This window comes from Giraffa tippelskirchi, chromosome 3, assembly GCF_054371585.1.
Source record: "Giraffa tippelskirchi isolate mGirTip1 chromosome 3, T2T-mGirTip1v1.2.pri, whole genome shotgun sequence".
Lineage (NCBI taxonomy): Eukaryota > Metazoa > Chordata > Mammalia > Artiodactyla > Giraffidae > Giraffa > Giraffa tippelskirchi.
In genome coordinates, this window is record NC_137277.1 from 18660289 (window position 1) to 18673761 (window position 13473).

The 13473-nt window shown below is 45.8% G+C and overlaps 1 long non-coding RNA gene across 1 annotated transcript; it reads left to right on the forward strand.

Annotated features, from left to right (window-relative positions):
- The first annotated feature begins 4989 nt into the window (after positions 1-4989).
- On the forward strand, positions 4990-12238 carry LOC145541259 (uncharacterized). The gene is made up of 3 exons (XR_014078903.1): positions 4990-7041; positions 10037-10183; positions 11968-12238. It is a non-coding gene; the product is annotated as an uncharacterized LOC145541259 (long non-coding RNA).
- The last annotated feature ends 1235 nt before the right edge of the window (positions 12239-13473 follow it).

A 13473-nucleotide genomic window follows, 5' to 3' on the forward strand; every position in this document is an offset into this window, starting at 1 on the left:
AAATGAAAAGTAAAAGTGAAGTTGCTCAGTCATGTTCGACTCTTCGAGACCCCATGGACTGCAGCCTACCAGGCTCCTCAGTCCATGGGATTTTCCAGGCAAGAATACTGGAGTGGGTTGCCATTGCCTTCTCCGGCTGTAAGGACTGAGGTGTTGCATTTTGTTGTTTTCCAAGATACTGAACTTTGTTCTAACAGGCTAGTCTCGAAATTATCCATGATCAACTTAATTCATTTGAAGTTTATTTTTAATGTGTTAGGGAAGATCTAAACTTGCTGTTGTTGTTTAGTTGCTAAGTCATGTCTGACTCTGAGATCCCATGGACTACAGCATGCCAGGCTTCTCTGTCCTCCTCTAGCTCCCAGAGTTTGCTCAAATTCATGCCCATTGAGTCAGTGATGCCACCCAACCATCTCGTCCTCTGCTGCCCTCTTCTCCTTTTGCCTTCAATTTTTCTCAGCATCAGAGTCTTTGCCAATTAGTCAGCTCTTCACATCAGGTGGCCAAAGTATTGGAGTTTCAGCTTCAGTATCAGTCCTTCCAATGAATATTCAGGGTTGATTTCCTTTAGGTTTGACTGGTTGGATCTCCTTGCAGTCCAAGGACTCTCAAGAGTCTTCTCCAGCACCACCATTCAAAAGCATCAATTCTTCGGCACTCAGCTTTCCTTATGGTCCAACTCTCACATCCATACATGACTACTAGTGAAACCATAGCTTTGACTACACAGACCTTTGTCAGAGAAGTGAGGTCTCTGCTTTTTAACATGATGCCTGGGTTTATCATAGCTTTCCTTCCAAGGATCAAGCATCTTTTAATTTCATGGCTGCAGTCACTGTCCACAGTGATTTTGGAGCCCAAGAAAATAAAATCTGTCACTGCTTCCACTTTTTCTCCTTCCATTTGCCATGAAGTGATGGGACCAAATGCCATGATCTTAGTTTTTAAAATGTTGAATTTCAAGCCAGCTTTTTCACTCTTCTCTTTGACCCTCATCAAGAGGCTCTTTAGTTCCTCTTCACTTTCTGCCTTTAGAGTGGTATCATCTGCATATCTGAGGTTGTTGATATTTCTCCCAGCAATCTTGATTTCAACTTGTGATTCATCCAGCCTGGCATTTCTCATGATGTACTCAGAATATGAGTTAAATAAACAGGGTGACAATATACAATCCAAACTTAATAAAGCTGAAATAGCTCTCATTAACTACTGAAGTGTTAACTTTCTGGGGTCTCTGCTGAATGGCCTGGATATTTTAAGGAATATTCTCCACTCTGGGTGATCAAAACTTGATTATATCCTAGCCTTCTGTAAGCTCTGGGAATCCTGTAGCTCACAGCATGTCAACTCTCTGAGATATGCAGTTTGACCCTCACATGAGTGGTTTAGTTAATTTAAAGTCTCTCTCAAGGATGCTCATGCGTGTCACTGGAGCTCTCTCTCTACACAGCTCCCTTTTCTTTAATATTCTACTTCGTAAATTCCAAGTGTTACAGCCTCCTTAAACTGTGATCTCTCATCCCAACCCAGAAAACCCACTGCTTTGGGACCCCTTCCTGACACTGGGACCCCTTCCTGACACTGGGACCCCTTCCTGACATTGGGACCCTTTTCTGACACTGTGGTTTAGAGAGTGCCTTCAGGCAGAACTTGAGGCAATCATTGGGCTCACTTTGCTTGTTCCCTTTCTTTTAGATATCACAGCCATGTACTGCCTATCATCCAATGTCTAAAAGAGTTGTTTCATATATTTTATATAGTTTTCTTGTTTAAGCAAGACAGCAGTTCAGTTCAGCTCAGTTCAATTGTGTCTGACTCTTTGTGACGCCATGGACTGCAGCACGCCAGGCCTCCCTGTCCATCATCAACTCCCAGAGTTTACCCAAACTCATGTCCATTGAGTCAGTGATGCCACCCAACCATCTCATCCTCTGTTGTCCCCTTCTCCTCCTGCCCTCAATCTTACCCAGCATCAGGATCTTTTCACATGAGTCAGCTCTTCGCATCAGGTGGCCAAAGTATTGGAGCTTCAGCTTCAACATCAGTCCTTCCAATGAACACCCAGGACTGATCTCCTTTAGGATGGACTGGTTGGATCTCCTTGCAGTCCAAGGGACTCTCAAGAGTCTTCTCCAGCACCACAGTTCAAAAGCACCAATTCTTCGGCGCTCAGCTTTCTTTACAGTCCAACTCTTACATCCATACATGACTACTGGAAAAACCATAGCCTTGACTAGATGGATCTTTGTTGGCAAAGTAATGTCTCTGCTTTTTAATATGCTGTCTAGGTTGATCATAACTTTCCTTCCAAGGAGTAAGCTTCTTTTAATTTCATGGCTGCAGTCACCATCTGCAATGATTTTGGAGCCCAAATAAATAAAGTCTGCCACTGTTTCCACTTGCAAGACAGCAAGTCCCTATAATTCCATCATGATGAGATATAATTCCCTTATTTCTTCTTGAGTTGGTTGTGATATCATAACTTTCTAGGACTTTGTCTGTTGAAATTTTTAAATTCTTTGGTATAAGATAAATGTATCTGTGATATTCCCTTATTTTGTAAAATGTCCTTAAATTTGGTAATAAAACTCTTTTCATTTTTGATATTTGCAGTATGTGATCTTTTTCTTTCATGATAAATCACACTAGAGATTTTTATGTTTTATTAATCTACTTAAAGAACTACCTTTGTCTTTATTGATTCCCTTTATTGATATTTCATTCTGTATTTTATATATTTTTACTATTATTTTTCTTCTTTCTACTTTTAAGGGACTCATTTTGTTTTTCTGCTGAGTTACACGTGCATGCTAAGTCACTTCCCTTGTGTACGACTCTGTGCATCTATATGGACTGCAGTCTGCCAGGCTCCTCTGTCCATGGAATTCTCCAGGCAAGAATACTGGAGTGGGTTGCCATGCCCTCCACCAGAGGATCTTCCCAACCCGGGGATCAAATGCGTGTCCCTTATGTCTAACCTGCAATGGCAGGTGGGTTTTTTACCCCTAGCGCCACTTGGAAGCGCCTGCTAAATTATAGAAATGGGTAATTTAGGGAATTCCTCAGTCCAGTCATTAGGACTCTGCATCCCCATTGTAGGGGACACAGGTTTGACCCTTTGTCAGGGAACTAAGATCCTGCAAAAAAAAAAGAAAAGAAAGCCCCAAGAAGTAGGCTGAGGATACAAGAAAGAATAAGTCTGGTTCCTCCCAAGGATTAATTCCAAATAAATATCTAAAGTAATTTTTAAAAAAGAAATGGGTAACTTAGATTGTCCATTATATACTTATTTTCTAATATATACAATTAAGGCTATAAATTTTTCTGTGAATATTGCTTTAGCCATATCCCACAATTTTTTTTCATTCATTTCAAAACATTTTACAATTTCCTTATGGTTTCTTCTTTAACCCATGAGAGCCAGTAGAACAAACAGGTGGATACATATAGATATATAAACATCTCTCTCTATATATATATATTGACAGACATATATATGTAAATATAGATAGATATTTGTATGTAAATATAGATATATTTGTGTATTTCTAGATATATTTATAGATAAATATTTACAGAGAAAGAGAGAAGACTGATTGATTGATTTACTGTTTTATTGCCAAGGAATTGACTTAGTCAATTGTGAGGGCTGGTTAGACAAGTCTGAAATCTGCAGGGCAGCCACTGACATTGTAGTTCACAGAATTTCTCCTTCCTCAAGGAACCCTTAGTTTTTTTCTTATGGGCTTTCAGCTGATTGGATGAGGACCATCCAGAATATCCTTAAAGTCAACAGATTGTAGGTATTAATCCCATACCTTCATAGCGATCTCTAGATTAGTGGTTTGACGGAATAGCTGAGTACTGTGGACTAACCAAGTTGACACATGGAATTAAGCATCATGCTGTTGTCTGCCTGATATTTCTCTCATGATTAGACTCAGTTATGAATTTTGAGGAGGAAGATCACAGAGTCCCATTTTCCTCCCATCATCTCCAGTGTACATAATATCAGCATAATTTATGATTGATGATGTTGACCCTGTTGCTGACTGAGCTAGTGTTTGTCAAGTTATTCCACAGTAATTTGCAGGGTTTTTTTTTTATTCAAAGAAATCACTATGTGCAGCCCACACTTAAAGCAGGGGGAGTCATGGGACTTTCCTGGTCCAGTGATTAAGAATATACCTTCCAGTGCAGGTTCAATCTCTGGTCAGGAAGCTAAGACTCCACACACCTCAGGGCCAAAAAACCAAATCAGAAGCAGTATCATATTAATAACAAATTCAATAAAAACTTTTTTAAATGGTTTAAAAGGGGGATGAGGGGAGTCAAGCTTCCCATCCTTGAGAGAGGAGTATCATCAATATATTGATACATTATTTGGAATTCTTCCACATGGGAAATTTGTCTCCTGCTCCACTTATTAATTTATGCAATTACTTAGTTATATCAATACGGACTCATGGATATTTGTTCTATTTTGTTGTTCAAATTATTCTAGCTTTGGCCACTGGAAACTGCATGGTATATGTATTTCCCATTTTCTTATCTTCACCTTTCAGCATGCACATTCAACAAACATTTATTGAGTACCTACTGTGTGCCACAGCCTGTGCTAATCATATAGAATCTACATGTAGTTTAGTATATAAGTGGAGAGAGTGAAGAGGAAGAATGAAACTCAAGGTTATACAGAGCTACAGGATTTGAACATTAGCATTTTTTAAAAATATTTTTTGGCCAAGCCACAGGGTATGTAGGATCTTAGTTTCCCACCCCAGGAGCTAAAGCCCAGAGTCTTAACCTCTGGACCACGAGGGAAGTTCCTGAACATTAGTGGGTTTTTTTTAACTTTTTATTTGATTTTGGAGTATAGTTGATTAACAATGTTGCGACAATGTCAAGTGTACAGAAAAGTGATTCCATTTTACATATACATGTATCTCTCTTTTTTAATTCTTTCCCCATTTAGGTTATTACATAATATTGAGCAGAGTTCTCTGTGCTGTACAGTAGGTCCTTGTTGGTTATCCATTTTAAACACAGCAGTGTGTACATGTCAACCCCCAATTCCCTAACTATCCCTTCTCTTCTCTCCTCGACCCCCAACTGTGAGTTCTGAACATTAGCAAGGAGTGACAGGCTCCAAGTTGGGTTTTAAAAAAAAAGGTCATTAGTTATAGACAAGTCAATGGGCAGTTCCTTGGTAATTGGCCAGATAAGGTGGAGGCTTTGCAGTCACTTCCAGGTTTCTGGCTTGAGCATTGGGTAGACTGGGTTGTCACTGGCTGAGCTAGGTCACCTTGGATGAGGGCCAAGTTGCAAGAGCATGCAGAGTGGAGCGAGAAGATAGCCCAAGAAAGATGAACTTGGGGGAGCATCAACATGGGGGGAGGTGATAGGAGGAAGATGAGTCCGCCAAGAAGATAGAGGAGAAACCATCCAACAGATAGGAGGGGAAGTGAGAGCAGATATCTCTAAGAAGGGAGACGCTGCACATGTCAAATGCTACGAAGAAATCCAGCTGGGGAGCTGGGCAGTGTTCATGAGACTTGACAGCTTGCAGGTTATTAGTGGAAAGGAGAGAGAGAGGAGAAGCTGAGCTGTCTTGGGCAGAGGAGGGAATGAGAGGTGAGAGAATGAGGGGAGTACTACGCATTTGAAGGCAAGGAGAGCAACAGAGCAACCTCTCTAGGGTCAAGAGAAGCTTGTCTGGTTATTTCCACGGATAGACTTGAGCTCCTTTAGGGCTATGGGTAAGGAATACGTTGGGGAGGGAGAGTGGGGAGGACAGAGGGAGGAAGTCCAGAGTGGCCTGTGCCTCAGGGTGGGAGTGGAGTGCTCCAGAGAAATTGAGCGTCCCATGGAACAGCCTGAGCCCCCTAGAGGATCGGTGGTGTCACTGCAGACAAGTTTACAGGCATTGTGGGAGTTCAGTTCAGTTGTTCAGTCGCTCAGTCGTGTCCGACTCTTTGCGACCCCATGAACCGCAGCACGCCAGGCCTCCCTGTCCATCACCAACTCCCGGAGTCCACCCAAACCCATGTCCATTGAGTCGGGGATGCCATCCAACCATCTCATCCTCTGTCGTCCCCTTCTCCTGCCCTCAATCTTTCCCAGCATCGGGGTCTTTTCAAATGATTCAGCTCTTCGCATCAGGTGGTCAAAGAATTGGAGTTTCAGCTTCAACATCAGTCCTTCCAATGAACATCCAGGACTGAACTCCTTTAGGATGGGTTCGTTGGATCTCCTTGCAGTCAAGGTTGTTTATTAGAATCTTTAAGAATCTTTATGGATGGAGAGAAATCCTCACTATTACCTGAACTTTGTTTTGCATCCAGTTTATTAACCTTCTGTATCTACTAAGTAATTGACATCACTTTAAACAATCAAAAAATAGAATTAATAAAATAACAAAGGAAATTCCCTGGTGGGCCAATGGTTAGGACTTGGCACTTTCACTGCTGTGGCTCTGGGTTCAGTCCCTGGTCAGGGAACTAAGATCCCACAAGGCACACAGTGTAGTCAAAAAAATAAATAAGCAAATAAAAACAAACAACCAACCTCTCTGATACTCACCCAAGCACAAATTAACACCTAGGAATTTGACAAATTAAATTTCTCCTAACATTTTAAACATGAATTACCAATACAATGATGATAAAAATTGGTAACACTGAATATTGTCTTTATTATGCCCGAAGCACTGTTTGACGTGCCTTACACATATTACTTCATTAATCCTCACAACAGCCCTTCAAGGAAGGTAGTTATGGTGGCTCAGATGGTAAAGAATCTGCCTGCCATGCAGGAGACCCGGGTTCGATCCCTGGGTCAGGAAGATCCCCTGGAGAAGGAAAAGGCTACTCACTTCAGTATTCTTGCCTGGAGAATTCCATAGACAGAGGAGCCTGGTGGACTACAGCCCACGGGGTTGCAAAGAGTCAGATACGACTGAGCGACTAACTCATTCTATTTTGCAGCTGAGGCGACTGAAGCCCAGAGAGGTGAAGTCACTTGCCCAAGATCACAGAGTTGGTAAGTGTTAGATTTGTACTCAGTCACTTGAGCTATCGAGATGTTACTATTAATACAATTACACTATAATGAAAACATGGCTGACTTCTCTGAACACATAAACGATTTGCAAAACATACACAAATATGATTATTTCCAAAAGTATTACGTCTGGTTATCAGGCAAATTGAGGGTTCTGTTTGGAATGGTCATTTTCTGATGATCTAAACTCTGTGTTTTGTGGGCTTGGGGGCTGCACCATGTGGCTTGCAGGATTTTAGTTCCCTGACCAGGAGTCGAACCCGGGTCCCTGAAGTAAAAGTGCAAAGTCCTAACCTAACCATTGGATTACCAGGGAAGTCCCTAAACTCTGTTTTTAAAGTACAAAATGAAGAGAGGGAACTTATAGCCAGCAGATAGAGGCATCTTATGTCCATGCTCATTTTTTTAACTTCATTTTCTGCCCCCTTGGGCACAAAGAGGGCCATTTCTCCTGCACTGGCCTGTCCAGTGCCATAAGCACATTTTGACCCACAGGGCATCCTGTCTGTGGTGCCTGGCTGTGTTTCACACCTGGCTTATTTCAAGTTAGCCTAATTATATCTCTCTTTCTGATGCTCACACTGTCCTTACCCAACAGGACTTCTCAGTACAGCCCCTTGATATCCTTCAAAGTTTTCTGGCTACCCCAGGACATGGAAGCCACTATCACCCTGGGAATCATATCTCCTTTGGTCAAAGAACTTAAGTGGGCTTGCCAATGCGTGAGACGCAAGAGACTCAGGTTCAATCTCTGGGCCGGGAAGATCTCCTGGAGAAGAAAACGGCAACCCACTCTAGTCGTCTTGCCTAGAAAATTCCACAGACAGAGGAGCCTGGCAGGCTACAGTCCATGGGGTCCCAAAGAGTCGGACACAACTGAGTGACTGAGCTCACACACAAAGACTGAAGAGTTTATTTGAGAGCCAAATCCAGGAGTCGGGCCAAGTTTGGTCTGAACAATATCCTCCAGCACCAGAGCCTGGGGTGTGAGAGGACGCCCTCTGATCATGCAAGGCTTGGGATCTGTGGGCAGATGAGGCAGAAGGATGAGGGTGCCCATGCATTGCACGTACTGGCAGGCCTTCTTAGCATCCACCCTCTAGGGCTTCCTATCTAAGATAAAGAGACGGCAGATCCCCCCCGCTGTGGACTCATTCCTTCACAGACACACCTGCTCTATTGCTTTGAGCACATTTGTTTACCTCTCTGCTAAACCACAAGAGGGAATCCCTGCTCCCTCCTGGGGTTTACTGGCCAAAATGAAGTGATTTTTTTACACAGGAGGCTCCCATGGGTTCTGGGCTGTTGTCATTCTCCGCAGAGTCCCTGGACTGCAGTCTTTACTCTCCCCCAGACTCTGAGGTTACCAGGCCTGTCCGCCTGGCTTTCTGTATCCCCAAGCACCTAGCAGGGTGCCTGACACGTTAATAGATGCAAAATAAATGCTCCGGACCTGCTTCTTGGATGAATAAGTGAACTAACTTCCTCATCTTCTCAAAGTTGAGGCTTAGAAAACCCCATCTTCTCCAGTTATCCAAAGGAAAACTGAAGCACAGGGACTTCCCTGGTGGTCCAGTGGCTAAAACTCTGTGCTCCCAGTCCACGGGGCCCAGGTTCAATCCCTAGTCAGGGAACTAGATCCCACATGCCACAGCTAAGTGTTCACATGCCACAGCAGAAGCTCCCATGTGCCACAAATAAGAGCAGGCACAGCCAGATAAATTAAATTAAATTAAAAACTAAGGTGCAGACTGGAAACCCTTCTCCCATCCTTCCCTCCCCTCAGGTATCAGAGCCAGTGTTGTTTTCCTCCCAGACAAGATGAGTTAATGTGGTTCCCCTCCCAAATCGCCCAGCTGACAAAGCTGGATCCTGAGATAGGGGCCCAGGCCTGTTCAGACACTGCTTTGTACTCCCCACCCTGCCCCACCCAGGACTCTTCAGCACCACTGGTCAGGCCCCACTTGAAATTAACCAATGGAAGTGTAGAGCTAAGGCTCTGGTTCCTGATTGGCTGCTCCAGGTCTATTCAGAAATAAACAAGGCGGGAGTTTGGGATAAACATATACACACTGCTGCTGCTGCTGCTGCTGCTGCTGCTAAGTTGCTTCAGTCGTGTCCGACTCTGTGCGACCCCATGGACGGCAGCTCACCAGGCTCCGCTGTCCCTAGGATTCTCCAGGCAAGAATACTGGAGTGGGTTGCCATTTCCTTCTCCAGTGCATGAAAGGGAAAAGTGAAAGTGAAGTCGCTCAGTCGTGTCCGACTCTTAGCGACCCCATGGACTGTAGCCTACCAGGCTCCTCCATCCATGGGATTTTCCAGGCAAGAGTACTGGAGTGGGGTGCCATTGCCTTCTGCGATATACACACTACTATATATAAAATAGATAATCAACAAGGACCTATTGTATAGCACAGGAAACTCAATATTCTCTAATAACCTACATGGGAAAAGGATCAGAAGAAGAATGGATACATGTATAGGTATAACTGGATCACTTTGCTGTACACTTGAAACTAACACAACATTGTAAATCAACTTGAATGTAAAATAAAAATTAAAAAGTGCTACTTTAAAAAAAATGAAACAAGAAGCAGTTTGCGCTTTGGGGCTCCCTGCCCTCGTCCAGGCTCTCAGAGGGACAGTTGAGTTATTAAGCTAGGTCTGCTGAAGCCTACTGGCTTCCCCTCAAGGAAGACCAGGGGCTCATGGGGAGAACAGAGGTTTCCCTCCCAAGGTCTCCCCAGAGTTCAGCCTTCCTGCTGGGAGTGGGGGGTGGGCAGCTCAAGGTCCCCTGATAGGAATAGTTCCCGAAGGAGGAGAAGCAAGGGCCAGGGTTTGGGGGACCCAGCCAGGCCTTTGGGCATCTACCCTCACCTGCCAGGAGCATCAGACCTCAGGGTCCAACATATGGAAGGACTGTGTTGCTGACTGGGGTTTTCTCTTAACCACCAAACCTACCATTTATCAGACTTTACTATGGGACTGCAGCTGTGCTAAGCTTTTCCTGGACAACATCTAATTCCACCTGCACAGCCTCTCCAGGAGACTGGATGTTATGGATGAAGAGTCCGAGACTTCAAAGACATCTGGAAACTTACTCAAGGTCACACAGCTAGTAAGAGGCCAGACCCAGCTGGTTGGACTCGAAAGCCATTGGTTTAACTACAACTCCTCCCACCACCGCCCCCCTGCCCACACACATACACACAGAGACACATACCCAGTGGGAGACACACCCATGAGCCCAGGCCCCCGGAGAAAGACTCTGCCATCAGCCATCAGGCAGAGGCCCTACACATCTGGCTCAGCAGATGGGAGAGGCCAAGAAGGGGTGGAGCTGTTCGCTGAGGGAGGGGCAGTCCCCCAAGTCAGGCTGGGCTCTTTTCTTAAGAAGCCATCTGACCCCTCCTCCAGCAGGGATGGAGAGAGAAGCTTCCACGGACTGGGGTGCAGGGGAGGCCCAGACTGACAGGGAGACCCACCTGTCCGGAGGAGGGGTGGGTCCACCGTGGATCCCAGAGAACATAAGTGAGAGACGGGCCAAGGGCAAGACAGGGAGGGTGGAAGCTGATACCTTCCCACCTTCTTCCTCTCCCTCAGGGTCCACCAACACCTGTCTTGTCACACAGACACTCACTAGTGAACACAGATATGGCAGGCACAAATCCCCCCACCCCCTCCCACCCCTTCCCACCCGGCAAGAGTGGCTGCTCCATAGTTCTATTTCATTCCATTTTACTTTTTTAAATACACCACCTGCCACCCTTAGTCCTGAGCTCCTACTGGGTGCAGGCCCGTCCTGAAAGCAGAGGGTGACAATCATGGGGACCCCACAGGGAGGGGAGGAGATCCCCGCAGGAGGACTGGCGGTCATCTGTGCTAGGTCAATCGAAGGGTAGCTGCCTGGACAGGAGAAGGGACTGAGCTCAATTTTAACCTTTAACCAGGTCAAGGGAGAGCATGGAGGCTAGGACCAGTTGGACAAGGCCTGGGATCAGGCGCAAGTTCAGACAGGAAGACCAGGCCGGGAGGTCAGAAGGAAGAATTTGGACTTTATCCTTAGACGCCAGGAGCGGCTGGCAGGGTAGACGTGCGTGGTCAGCGGGTCCCTGGAGCATGTGGGAAGGAAGAGAGGACCCTCTCTACAGGCTCTCTGCCCACACAGGGCTCCCCACGCCCAGATCCCTGCTCCCATGCACAGAGGCCCCAGGACGTGTTGTCTCCCCCGTAGAGGCCCCCACTCCCTGGACTCCAGTAGGTTCTTCCCCAGCCCTCAGGCTCTCTGCACCTCCCCACAGGTCCTTCGGGTATAGAGCGCACCACTCAGGCCTGTGTCTGGGGTCACCTGGGCCCCCAGTGGTGAGAATGGGGTGTTGAGCCTCTCCCAGTGGATCCAAGGAACCCTGGCCAGCCTGCCCTGCAGGCCTGGGTCAGTCTAGTGGGCGGCAGTTTCCAGTCTGTTGCAGCCCCGCCCCTGCCCTGCTCCTGGGCCCTGTCCGGTGTGGCCTTGAACTCTCACTGACCCAGAAGAGCCATTTCCTTGAGAGTTTTCCCTCCCTGTCCCCATCCCAAGCTGTGGACCCTGGCTATCTGTGAGCGAATGCTGCTCCAGGTGGCTGGCGATGAGCTGTGTGACCTCTGGTTACATGACCTCTCTGTGCCCTCCCTTTTCTTCCAGTTTTGTGAGGATTAACAGTTGCACAGCCTGTGAGTAAAGATAGCTTACCTTATGAAAGGTGCTCTTTATGCCCTGCAATCAAATATTGCTGTCTGGATGAGGAAGCAGAAGGTCAGGGGTTGCTACTAACGGGAAAAAGATGAGGTGGAGAGATTTCAGTGTCCCACCCTGGGCTGGGGCTTATTCTAAGACTAAACTCTTCCTTTTTTTTTTTTTTTAAGATTTATAAAAATGTAGACCTGATACTGGGAAAGACTGAAGGCAAAAGGAAAAGAGGGCAGCAGAGGATGAAATGGTTAGATAACATCATGGACTCAATGGACATGAATTTGAGAAAACTCCGGGAGATACTGAAGGACAGGAAAGCCTGGTGTGCTGCAGTCCATGAGGTCGCAAAGAGTCAGATACGGCTTAGTGACTGAAAACAACAACGATTTTTAAAGTCTTTTTTTTTAAGTCTTTATTGAATTTATTACAATATTGCTTCTGTTTCATGTTTTGGTTTTTTTTGGGGGGGTGGCTGTGAAGCATGGGATCTTAGCTCCCCAGCCAGGGATCAAACCCACACCCCCTGCACTGGAAGGCAAAGTTCTAACTGCTGGACTGCCAGGGAAGTCCCCAGCTCTTCCTCATTTCGAAGCCCTGTGGTCTCTGGGGATGTGTGAGCACCCTAGAGCTGCTATCTCCACTTGTGGTTTGTGCTTTCACCCCTGGGGCTAGATGGTGGGATTAGAGATGGATGAGATAGTCCTGGCAAGGGTGGGAAGATGCAGGCTCCTGCGGACCAGGTTGGAAAAAGGTAGTGACCTCAGGGGTCAGCACACAGGGGACAGAGATAATACGGTGAAATGTTCTACACTAGAGTATCACCTTTCAAGATGCGTCCTCCTTGGGAATTCCCTGGCCATCCAGTGGTTAAGACTGTGCTTTACATTGACGAGGGCCCAGGTTCCACCCCTGGTCCGGGAACTAAGATCCCACAGGCCAGGCAGCACAAGGGGCTGGGGGTGGGGAGGAATGCTTCCTCCTTGAAGCCTTGCCTGACTGCTTCATTCTCTTACTAGAGAGTTCTTGGAGCCTAAGAAGCTGCAGCTTAGCCTCAGTGAGCTGTGTTCCATTTCTGCATGTAGTAGGGAATGACCACGGAGTCTTTTTTAAAGAGCTTTCCCATATGTTAGCTCATTTAATCCTCCTAACAGCCCTGGGAGGGAAGAATGAAATGTGCTTAATTCAAGGAGGCATTTATTTCATGGATCCTATGTAACAGCCTCACCTAGTGAGTAGTAGAAAGGTTACAGAAACTTATCCCAACCATTTCTTGTGTTCATCCCATTGAGGCTGAAGGCAGTGTAAGTGAGAGTTTGAGACAGAATTTCTCAGGGAAATGACATTTACAGACTCCAGGTGTTTGTGTCCTGGCTTCTATCTAATTCAGGATGGAGCTGAAGAATCAGAAAAGCCAGCATGTGAGTGAAAGTTGAAAGAACACTGGAACCCCAGAAAGCAAGGTTCAAATCTTGGCCCCATTACCTACTGTGTGACGTTAGGTGGGTTACTTAATCTCTCTGAGCCTCATTTTCACCATCTGTAAAATGGGAATGAGAATGCATCCCTCATGTAATTACTGTGGGGAGCCTTTCAATCTTTCATTTAATAAAAATTCAGAGCCTACCCTATGCCAGGTACAGTGATGGACAAGCCTAGCAAAGAATTTGTCTTCAACAAGC